Source organism: Alexandromys fortis, unplaced genomic scaffold (assembly GCF_014885135.2).
Source record: "Alexandromys fortis isolate MF-2015 unplaced genomic scaffold, M_Fortis_MF-2015_v1.1 scaffold_110, whole genome shotgun sequence".
Taxonomy (NCBI): Eukaryota; Metazoa; Chordata; class Mammalia; order Rodentia; family Cricetidae; genus Alexandromys; species Alexandromys fortis.
In genome coordinates this window covers 529,421-540,991 of record NW_026068014.1, presented here as the reverse complement: position 1 = coordinate 540,991, position 11,571 = coordinate 529,421, and the positions used below count along the sequence as shown (strand labels likewise).

Below are 11,571 nucleotides of genomic sequence, written 5' to 3'. Positions count from 1 at the left end.
CATACACAAATGATAAGTGGGCTTAAAAAGAAACTAGGGAAACATCACCCTTTACAATAGCCACAAATAACAAAATATCTTGGGGTAACTCTAACCAAACAAATGAAAGATCTGTATCACAAGAAATTTAAGATATCAGACAATGGAAAGATCTCCCATGTTCTTGGATGGGTAGGATTAACAGTAAAAATTGCTATACAGACTCAATGTAATCTCCATCAAAATTCCAACATAATTCTTCACAGACCTTGAAAGAACAATACTCAACTTAATATGAAAAAACAAAAAACCCAGGATAAACAAAACAATTTTGTACAACAGAAGAACTTTTAAAGGCATCACCATTTCTGACTTCAAGCTCTACTGTAGAGCTATAGTAATGAAAACAGCTTGGTATTGACATAAAAACAGACACATGGATCAATGGAATTGAATTAAAGACCCTGATACTAATCCACACACCTTTGAACACCTGATTTTTGACAAGTCAAAATTGTACAATGGAAAAACAAAAGCATTTTCAATAAATTCTTGTGACTTAACTGGATGTTGACATGTAGAAGAATGCAAATATATCCATATCTTTTCCCATGCACAAAACACAGTCCAAGTGGATCAAAGGCTTCAGCATCCAGATACACTGAACCTGATAGAAGAGAATGTGTGAAATAGCCTTGAATGCATTGGCGCAGGAGACTGCTTCCTAAATATAACCTTAGTAGCACAGACTATGACAGCAACAAACAATGGAACCTCCTGAAAGAGAATCTTCAGTAAAGCAAAGGACATTGTCAATAAGACAAAATGACAGCCCACAGAATAAGAGGGATGATCTCCAATATACAACTCAAGAAAGTGGATATCAAAATACCAAATAATCAAATTTTAAAAAATGGCATACTGATCTAAGTAGAATTCTCAACAAAATAAACTCAAATGGCCGGACGAAATTTAAGGAATTTTGACATTCTTAGCTATCAGGGAAATGCAAGTCAAAATGACTTTGTAATACCATCTTATATCTGTCAGAATGGCTAAGATAAAAAGAAAAATATCAATGATAGCTTATGCTTGTGAAAATGTGCAGACAGGGACACTCCTCCATTACTGGTAGGAGTGCAGACTTATACAGACATTTTGGAAATCAGTATGATGGTTTCTCAGAAAATTAGTAATCAGTCTACATCAAGACCCAGCAATACTACTCTTGGGAATATACCCAAAGGTTACATTATACCACAAAGACGTGCCATGTTCATATCAGTCTTATTTGTAATAGCCAGAACCTATAATGCCCCTCAACCAAAAATAATGGAAAAAGAAAATGAGATACATTTACACAATGGAGTACTACTCAGCAGTAACAATGGCATCTTGAAATTGGCAGGAAAATGAATGAACCTAGAAAAAAAAAATCCTAAGTGAGGTAACACAGACCCAGAAATGCAAACATGACATATTTCCTTAGAAGTACATATTAGATGTAAAGCAAAGGATAGCCAAGCTTCAATCCACAATCCTAGAGAAGCTAAGTAAAAAGGAGGACCCTAAGTGGGACATATATGGAGGGCCCCAGGAAGAAAAATTGATAAAAATCTTCTGGGTAAACTGGAGTGGTATATAAGTGAGAAGATGGGGGATGGGAACGTGAGAGATTAAGAAGACCAAGTTGACAGAGGGACAAAATGGGAGAGCGATGAAAGAGGCATCTTGATAAAGGGAGTCAAGAGTTTAGAGAAACCTGGTGTTAGAGAAATTCTCAGGAATCTACAGAATGACCCCAGAGAAGACTCCTAGCAATAGTGGAGGGGACGTTTCCTTTTTAATCAGATTAATGACTACCCTAATTGTCATAGAACCTACATCTAGTAACTGATAGAAGATGTGGTGAACCACAGCCAAGAAGCACTGGACTGAGCTCCTGGAGTTCAGCTGAAGAGAGGAAGGAGGGATCATAAAAACAAGGTTCAAAAGCATGAAGGGCAAAACCAGAAAGACAGCTGACCCAAGCTGGTCAGAGCTCAGGGACTATGGACTGCCACCTGTGCAGCCTGCAAAGGATCAAACCAGATTCTCAGAATGTGGGTGACAGTTATATGACTTGATCTGTTGTGGGAGTTCCTTGGTAGTGGCACCAGGACCTATTCCATGTGTATGAGCAAGTTTTTTGGAGCCCATTCTCTATGGTAGGATGCCTTTTCAGCCTTGATACATGAGTGAGGTGCTTGGTTCAAGTTGGTATGCCTGTCTTTGTTGACTCTCAAAGGAAGGCCTTACCAGCTCTGAGGAGTGGCTGGGAGGTGTTAAGGGGTAAGTGAGGGGGTGGAAGAAGGGGAACTGGGGTTGGTATGTAAACTGAAAAGTAATATTTTAATAAAACATTAACAAGTAACTTTATTTAGACTGAGATGGATGTGAGTGTACATATATGCATTTAAAAAACAAGCCACGGATTTGAAAAGAAGCAAGCAGTGGTATACAGAAGGGTTTGAATGGATGAAATTGAATAGGTAAATGATATAATCATTTTATAATTTCAAAATAGAATAGTTTAAAAAACTGTATTTCTCAAATCTAATCAAGATTTGATTGTCATGTTAAAAAAAATTGTGTTGAGTGGGGTGGTTACCGTGCACACCTTTAATCCCAACACTTGGGAGGCAGAGACAGAGATATTTCTGCCAATTTTGTCTACTAAGTGTGTTCCGAAACAGTCAAGGCTACCTAGAGAAACCCTGTCTCAAAAAAAAAAGTACTGAAAGTTGGTTCCATTGTGATGTTAATCCAAGGTACCTTTTATGACTGTCATAAAAGGTTTGTATTCATATTGTGTGGTAAAGCGCCAAAATCTTTTGCTTTCCACATTCTGTCATTTGGTCAAACAGTATTGCCTGATTAATAGGATATGACAAAGTGAATGCCTATTGCAAACATCAAACCTTTTAATGTCTTGACTTCAACTTCATGGAAATTAAATTTTTACTATATAGAAATAATTTAAAATAAAGACATTAGAGATAATATAAAATGAATTTATAGTGTGTATGCAAGGACAAGATTCATATTTCTAAAAATGGATTTGTCAAGCTGTTTTAAATATTATGGGAACAATTTTAATAATGTAGAGTAATGTTATTAACAGATTCACTCTGTCTGAAACTACTGAAAGTAAGAACTATTGTAATTAGAAGTAAAAGTAGGAGTTTTTGTTTTTATATCTCATTTAATCCAATATTATTTTATTGTTAATTTTGATTTATTAAATAATGTTTTAGATCAGATTATAATTACCATTTCAGAGCACTGTTAACTGAAAAAGTCAACAAACTGGAACTACATATGAATACACTTCTGCCACAGCTACATGCCAATGCAAGGTACATTTTTGTTTTCATAATCTGAGCTGGTTGTTATGGATGCCCACATTCATCTGCAGTCTCTTGGCCACACATGGAATTGATTTATTAAAGACATCCAGAAATGTTTCAGCAATGCCAGTAAATGTGTCCTAAAACACTTATAGGGCATTATAAAATGAAGCAGTGTGCACATTACAAAATTTCCAGGGCAGGGAAATAGAGGGAGGGCATATTTGAAATAACAATGACTGAAACTTTACTAGACCTAAGGAAAGAACTGGACAATCCAATACAAGAAACTTAAAGAATCCAGTGAACTTAAATATATCAAACCTACCCTGAGGCATGTTGCAATTAGTTTATTAAAATTAGCATCAAATAAATGACTTGTGTAAAATTAACCTACTTATAGGTTACAAGTGAATTTTTCAGCAAAAATTTGATGTTGTCGAAGGCTGTATAATGATATGCCTTAAGTACTGAAAGAGGGGCTTGAGAGGTCAGTAAATAAATTGCTGCTTCCCTCCACCAACTTGGGTGGACATCCCATGCTCAAGGCCATACCAGTCAGAACAGGTAGGGAACCTGCACACCGAACTCTCCCACCCCCTTGGTTCAGTTCCCACAGACCCAATCAGCTGCCACCACTTTCTTCCCCATCCCTAACTCAGCTGCTATGTCATAATTCCCAACTAGGGCAGACATTTCTTGCTCAAGTGCAGGCCACACCAGCCAGATCAGGCAAAAAAAACTCAAGCAGAGATTCATTGGAGTTCTTGCTGTCATAGGACCCAGGCGCTTGGGTTTAATGGGATGTTGGTGCAGGCCATCCAGTTTCTCAAAACTGCCTTCTGTCCTCATTACACAGAAGTTTCAACATGGATACTTCCTTTTTCAGGCCTGCAAGGAGAATTTCTAGAGGGAAATAGACCAAGCTCTACTCAACCTGATGTAATGAAGTAACTAAAGCAAGTCGGAGACACTATCTACATTCTGAGTTGGGGGCCATTATACAAAGTCACGAACACCAAGAGGTGAAGATCATAGGGGCCCTCACACCTCCCTGCAGATGGTATGATTACATCACTGCATTTCTGCATACATAAAAATCACTGGAAATGAGCCAATTGCTGTGTTCTGTTGATCCTATCAGAGGAAGAGTGCTCATTCCTAGCTATGTCTTAAGGAAGCTTCATAGAGGAGGATCTATTTGAGCTAGTAAAGTCTGAGAATTGAAGGACTATAGTCACAGGAGGCTTTTCATGACACATGGGGTCCACATGACACTTGGCTGAGTATCCTGTACATCTCACCTTTCTGGATGCTTCACAACATCCATGACGCTTAGAGACACAGAAACTTCCAAGATGCACACTTATAAACATAAAGATTCTCCTATCTTGCACCACAGCTCAGATCATAGAGTAGGGTCAACAGTGTGTAATTTGAAGAAGTGAGCTGATGTCCAATTTCATTGTCAGGGCAAGATATGTATGGCCTTTCTGAGTTCAGGCTGCTAGAACCGAGTTGACCTAGTCCAGTCCAATCCAACCAGTCTGTCAAAAGAGTCTATGCTACACAGTCAAGGACACAAAGGGAAGACCTTGCAGAGTCAAGTGGAGGAACTGCTAGGGCTATAGAAAGAGATAACCAGACCAGTTTTTCTCCCCACAAGTCATACAGCATACAACCAAGACAGAAGTATTCCTGAGGAGCCCCAGACATGTGAAGGGTGTCACAGTTCTACAGTGGTCCCAACTGGACTTTGTCAGGTACCTACTCACATACATCAGCTCATACATGCCTGCATTTGGAGCCCCTGCTCTGTGCACACTCTTCTGAGGGAACACGTTTACTCCTGGATGCCTGACCTGAATTGACTTCTTGTGCTCTGGATTGGGGTTGGGTGGCTGCCAGTCTATGGTAGGGGAGTGACCAAAGGGCAGGTTGCCCTGAATCCTGTTGCTAAACAGCTGTCACTTACTGACGTGGCTAAGTGGGAAACGTTTTCCAAACCTAGATCCTGGTGCCCTCTGGAGCAGATGGTTCCCCCCGCTGGTCACTCCCACTCTGACTCCCTTCCTTTCTTGGGTCATCTTCCCTTCTTTCCTTTTTGCTTTCCTTCTTGGACATCTTTTCTACCACATGCACATCCTGCTGTTCCTTCTGATCTCATTTGGGGTCAAATTGACTGCACTCTATGGACATCTGGGTTCTTTCTCCATCTCTTTCTGTTTTTTACTACTTTCTCTGTTCATACCTGCTTCTCTTCCCTCCCATCATTTTGAATCTGCAGAAATTGTCTTTCTGTTAAACATCAGCCACCAGACATAGTAGTGCATGCCCGTAATCCCAGGACTTCAGAGGATGAGATAGGAGGATTATTATGAGCGTGAGGTAGAATGAACTATACAATAAGTACGAGGCCAGTCAGCTGTTAAGACACGGGTCTTTCAGACCCTGTCTCAAAACAATAGTAACAACAAAAACATGCAAAATAAGACAAAAACAACCAGCAGCAGTTTTCAGTATATGAACTTTCTTTTATTGCCCTACACTTATTTATCTGTCTGTCAAGGACAGGGATCTGGAACCTATGACCTTTGAATATGTCCCTGACTCTCTCCTTCCACCTATATATACAATTCGAATCCATAGGTATTTAGGCCCAGCCTGATACTGGAGTGCAGTGAGAAATGGCTTCTTTTCATACATATGTCAGTTTGTTAGCACATCCCCATCTCCAGACAGGATGCACACACAAAGGACACAGACCTCTGCTTATATAAGGTCTTCACAAACAGCACGGTGGCAAAATAAGCAAGCAGGCAGAGAGGTGAGAGTCTCAGGCAATATCAGTGTACCTTATTCTATTGAATCAGTTCCTGGATCCTTTCTAGGGGTCTACTTGACTCCAATAGACTTCAGGGTTGTAAATCCCAGTCTAGAAAGGCTGGTAATTTGAGGAATCAGCAGGAAGCCCCGGCGTGGGGATGGGATGACTGCTCCCTGCTCCTCCATTCCCTCTGACAACATTTCAGGTGATTTAAGGTTTCCCACACTGTCTTTTGTGGCTCTCCCTGCCTTCAAAGAAGGGGGAGAGATCTGTAGTAACTAAATGTAGGCTGTCTGTCTGTAAACCTGTCACAGTCCACTGTAGCAGAGCCTGATCTGCCACAAGACTGTGCAGGTTTACCCACACAACCTTTTCAAGGGTGTTGAGACTGCAGAATTATTTATGAGAGTTCTCAAACCTCTGTCCCTCCAAGCAGTCAGGAATCAGACCCTTGGGGCTCTCCTGTCAGCCTTTCATCTCATCAGACTGCCTCAGGCCACTGATGTTGCTTAAAATTGATCCATAATACACTTGGAAAAGCCTCAGTCCTCCTGGGTTCCTCTGAGTCCCTTTACTTTATTTCTTTTTCCAACTCTAGGTGCACCCATTTGCGCACGTGAATACAAGAACAGGGACTCTGTGAAGCTTATGTGGTGTGGTTACATGGCCAGGGCTCTAGCTGGGCAGCTGCAGTCTGGATCATTAGGCCCAAAGACTTGGTCTTAGAATGCCTGTAGCTAGCCTCATGGGGCAGGGAACTTCAAGTGGTATGCTCATCGTAAGCTGAATGGGGGATCTCCTAGGCTCAATGTCTCTGTGTAGTGCCTGAGTTCCTGAAGCCATCTTCGTCCCATACCTTCTCTTTCTGCATGAGATGGAAGATCCTGGGGCAAGGAAAGCCACTGGCATCAGCAAACAGGTTTAATCTTTATAATTCTCAGAGTTCACCAGGTATACATGATCTGAAGCCTTAGGATTCTTTCCTAAGATGCTCCATGTTTGTGATACTTTGTTCACCTACTCAGATAACTCATCTCTTAGATAAAGACAACATTAATCCTGTGTGGTAGTAAGTGGAGCCCAACAAGATGAGGTGTGTCAGCATGGCATACCAGGCAGACAAACAGGTAGGCCATTCAGTCACAGATATCTCCTACTTCCTCTGCTTGTTTCCCACAGACTTAATCCGCTGCCATCCCTTCCCTCCCAGTTCCCAACCCATGCTGCCCTATCCCAGCCTCCAACTGGGGCTGACATACCCTGCTAAGGTGCAACCCATGCCAGCTAGAAAAACAGGTAAGACACCCAACCTCAGAACTTCACACTCCCATGGTTCTCACATACACAAACCCCCATCACCATTCTACACACCACTTTGTCGTGTCCTTGAACCCATTGACATTTCCTGCTCAAGAGCTGGCCACACCAGTGATATTTTATTTGTTTTAATAAACAAAGGTTGTCTGAAGACCAGAGCACAGAGCTAAGCCTCTAGAGGTCAGGGAGTGGTGGCACACACCTTAATCTCAAGACTCAACACCACTGCCACCCTGAGCCTTGATAGAGGTAAAAACTCTCTAGTGACTCTCTACTGCTCAGTTTTATTTTTATGAAAGAATAGGATTATATTATGTATATGTACTGTTCTTTAAATAGCTACTCATCAGTTGACGTACATCTAGGTTGATTATATTATCTAGATATTGTAAAAAGATCTATAAATTAGACTGTAGAGTCCTTTAGGTACATACCCAAGAGTTGGGTATAGCTGGATCATAAGGAAGTTCCCTTTAGCTTTTCAAGAAACTTTTGTGTAATAATGAGCAAAACCATATGAAACCCCCATGATTAAATTTAATTAAATTAAACAAAAAAATTAATTAAAAATCAAACAAATGTTGCACAAATTTTAATTGATATTAATAAAAAAAGATGTAGTCAGCTATCAGGGAGGGAAGGCTGAAGGATCAGAGAAGCAGAGAAGCCAGTCACTAGAGAGAAATTTTACTTCTACTAATACTCAGACAAAAGGGGCAATCCTGTCCTCAGACCCCTCTTTAGACTGCATCCTCAGACTGATGAGTCCTCAGACTGACTGCTTCAGATTACACTGAGCTCTTGCCTCCTCCCACCATATATTTCTCTTTCTACCCAGCCACATCACTCCTGTCACCTCCCTCCTAGTGCTGGTACTAAAGGCTTGGGATCCCAAGTGCTGGGATCATGTTTGTGTGAGCTTTGTTTCTCTTTTAGACAGTCAATATCGTTTAGGGCATGGTGGCCTTGAACTAAACAAGATCCTTCTGTCTTTCTCTCACACATCATACCCTGGGTTAAAGACGCGTACTGCCACTCCCTGGCCTCTAGTGGCTTAGCTTTGCACTCTGATATTCAGGCAAGCTTGATTTGTTAAAACACAAAGTATCACTACAAAGAATTTTTTAATTAATTATTTTAATTTTATTTTACATTCAAGCCACAGTTCTCCCTCCCACCCTTCTTTCCATAAGTTCGCCTTCCCCCCATGAACCTCTCATCCACTCCTCCCAACCAGTAAGGGCTCTGATGGAAAGTCAACAAAACCTGGCACATTAGGTGTTGGGTCGTCCATCCCCACCCCCCACCGGTGCATTAAGACTTAGCATGACATTCTAATAAAGAGAATGGGCTCCAACAAGCTAGTTCATGTACCAGGGATAGATTCTGGTCCAACTGCCAGGTGTCTCACATACAGTTCAATCTTTACCACTGTGTCCCACATAAAGTGGGGTGGCTAGTTTGGTCTAGGCTCCACAGCTGTCGGTCTAGAGTTCACGATTTTCCATGAGGATGGTTTTGCTGTCTCTGTAGATTTCTCCATCATGATCTTGACCACTCTTGCTCATCTATTCTGTCCCCTCTCTCTCTTTGACTGGTTTCCCAGAGCTCGGCCTGATGCTTGGGTATGTCTGCATCTCATTCTACCAGTTATTGGATGGAGGCTCTATAATTATATTTGTGATATTCACCAATCTGATTATCGGAGAAGGGCAGTTCAGATACTATTTCCATTATTGCTAGGAGTCTTAGATGGGGTCATTGTTATTAATTCTTGGAAATTTCCCTAGAACCAGGTTTCTCCCTAATTCCATAGTGGCTCTTTCAAGGTATCTCATTCACTGCTCTCCCACTCTTCCCCCCCAACAGGAACTTCCCACAGCCTCATGTTCTCATCCCACTTCCCCTCCCATTTACCACTCCCTCTTGTCCCCGGTATACACAGGAGATCTCATCTAATTCCCTTTCTCAGGACAATCCATGTCTCCTGCTTAGGGTTATCCTTGCTGCTTAGTTTCTCTGGAGCCATAGATTGTAGTCAGGTTATTCCTTGTTTTCCCTCTAATATCCACTTATGAGTGAGTACATATTAGAACAGATTCCCTTGTAAGATAGATAATGTTGTTCCCAGAAGAAGAAGAAAGAAGAAGACTTTAAATCAAGAATTCTAATGACAGATACTTCCTTATTATTTGTTGGCTAGAGAAACCTCAGAGATACCCAGAAATATGTAGATTGTTGTAATTTATCTTATTTAGACATCATACTTTGATGGTAATCCCTATTGATGAAAACACCATCTTTAGGTTACATGTCCCAGAGTAATCAAGATAGAACCTAACTGGTAGCACTCTTCCTGCTACCTAGTGTTCACAGTGCCCAATGATGCCATGCTGACTGATAGGGTAGAAAATGAATCAACTATATTATTCATCTCTAAGCTATTTCTGCTACAGTACTGACAAACTAGGCAGGTCATGTCCATCAGTGCAATAGTGGAGGTATGAATATTTTGAGATTAAAAACCTCCAAATAACTAATTGGTCCTGAGATATATACCATACTAGTCAATATACACATGAAAAGCTGTGGCTGGGAAAGATATGTATCCAAGTGATGAACACACTACTATTATTCCCTAAATGAAACTGTTGTCAAACTGCCTTCTAAATATGTATGTATGTGTCTACAGGCTAATGAAAGTCTCAGCCTGAGAATAGGAGTTTTTATGGAGAATGATGGTTCATAAATAGACTTACATATGATCCAAGTGCTGAGAATAAGTGACTGATGAGTGCTCAACAATCTATATCATCTCCTATCCCTAAGACATAGGAATTTCACAAGAGAGAGGATGGAAGAGTTTATGAGTGTAAAAATGAAGAAGACTCAAGAAGCACTGATAACCAGATATGACATTGTCATTGCTATCATGAACACTGAGCATGTATGGATACCTGCACAAGAATAGGCCTTCTAGCTTTCTATCACAAACAGAGGAGGTTTTCATGAATGTATTCTTTCTTGAGGACCTAGTGGCTGAGAAAAGTTTTTGGAGAAGGGAGTGTCACTATTTTCTAATGGTGTTGTGACTGGAGAAGTAGGTAGGAAGAATAAGGGAATAAGAAAGGAAGGAAATTGGACATACAGGAGTAATAGAGGAATAAATACACTCACAATATTTTGTATATATGAGAAATCATCAAAAAATTTAAAGAGTCAACACATGCAAAACATGAGAATTAACAAACAAGATTACTCCTTATCCATACAGAGACAGCTCATGCTATATGAAATAGCACTGAAAATGCATGTTCAGGAGGGCAATTTAGCAATCCATTTTTGTTTCTTTTATAGCATGTTAACATAACAATCATGATAAAATAATAGTAGGTTCTCAACAGACTTTAAAAACCTTAAAACTTTTGTGAAACATAAAATCCTATATAACTAGAGTTATAAACCAAATTTTATTTAAAATATATTCAAATAAATATTTAATAACATTTATGAAAGAATTTTAAGACTAATGATTTTCTTGTATCCTGATAATTTCTTTTGTTTTCTCTTATTATTCATTTTGGTTGCTTGAGGAAATTAAATTTTAAGAAAAAATATTATTGGTATTTCAAGTCATGCCACACAAACAAGTTTTATTTTTAGGTTAATGAAGCTGCAGCTATTAACTATTAAAATAGTCTTTGTTGGGGATAGTTATCTATGGCCTCATGCAATGTGATAGGCAACCATTACTCTAACTGAGCTACATTCCCAGTCCTGAAATTCCCCCTCTCCCTTCTTGCTCTTCTTTTTCTTTAGTTTCACACATACACATAGGAACATGGGTGAGGGGCTGAATCTTTTCTTATTTTAAAAAAATTGAGAATCTCATGCAGGATTATTGTAATTATGCCATTTCAACCCATCAACTCCTTCCATGCCCCACGTATATTCTGCATTGTTCTCAAATCTATGGTCTCTTATTTATTTATTGTTACACACACCACACACACACACACACACACACACACAAAGAGAGAGAGAGAGAGAGAGAGAGAG

The 11,571-nt window shown here is 40.0% G+C and overlaps 1 protein-coding gene across 1 annotated transcript in view; it reads left to right on the top strand.

Moving 5' to 3' along the window:
• The first annotated feature begins 3,258 nt into the window (after window positions 1-3,258).
• The window catches only part of LOC126513734 (alpha-amylase 1-like), a 36,523-nt gene continuing 28,210 nt past the window's right edge, over window positions 3,259-11,571 (top strand). Inside the window, exons 1-2 of the mRNA XM_050162250.1 lie at window positions 3,259-3,377; window positions 4,258-4,431. The gene's annotated coding sequence lies outside the window, so the exon portion shown is untranslated. The remainder of the gene's footprint in view (window positions 3,378-4,257; window positions 4,432-11,571) is intronic.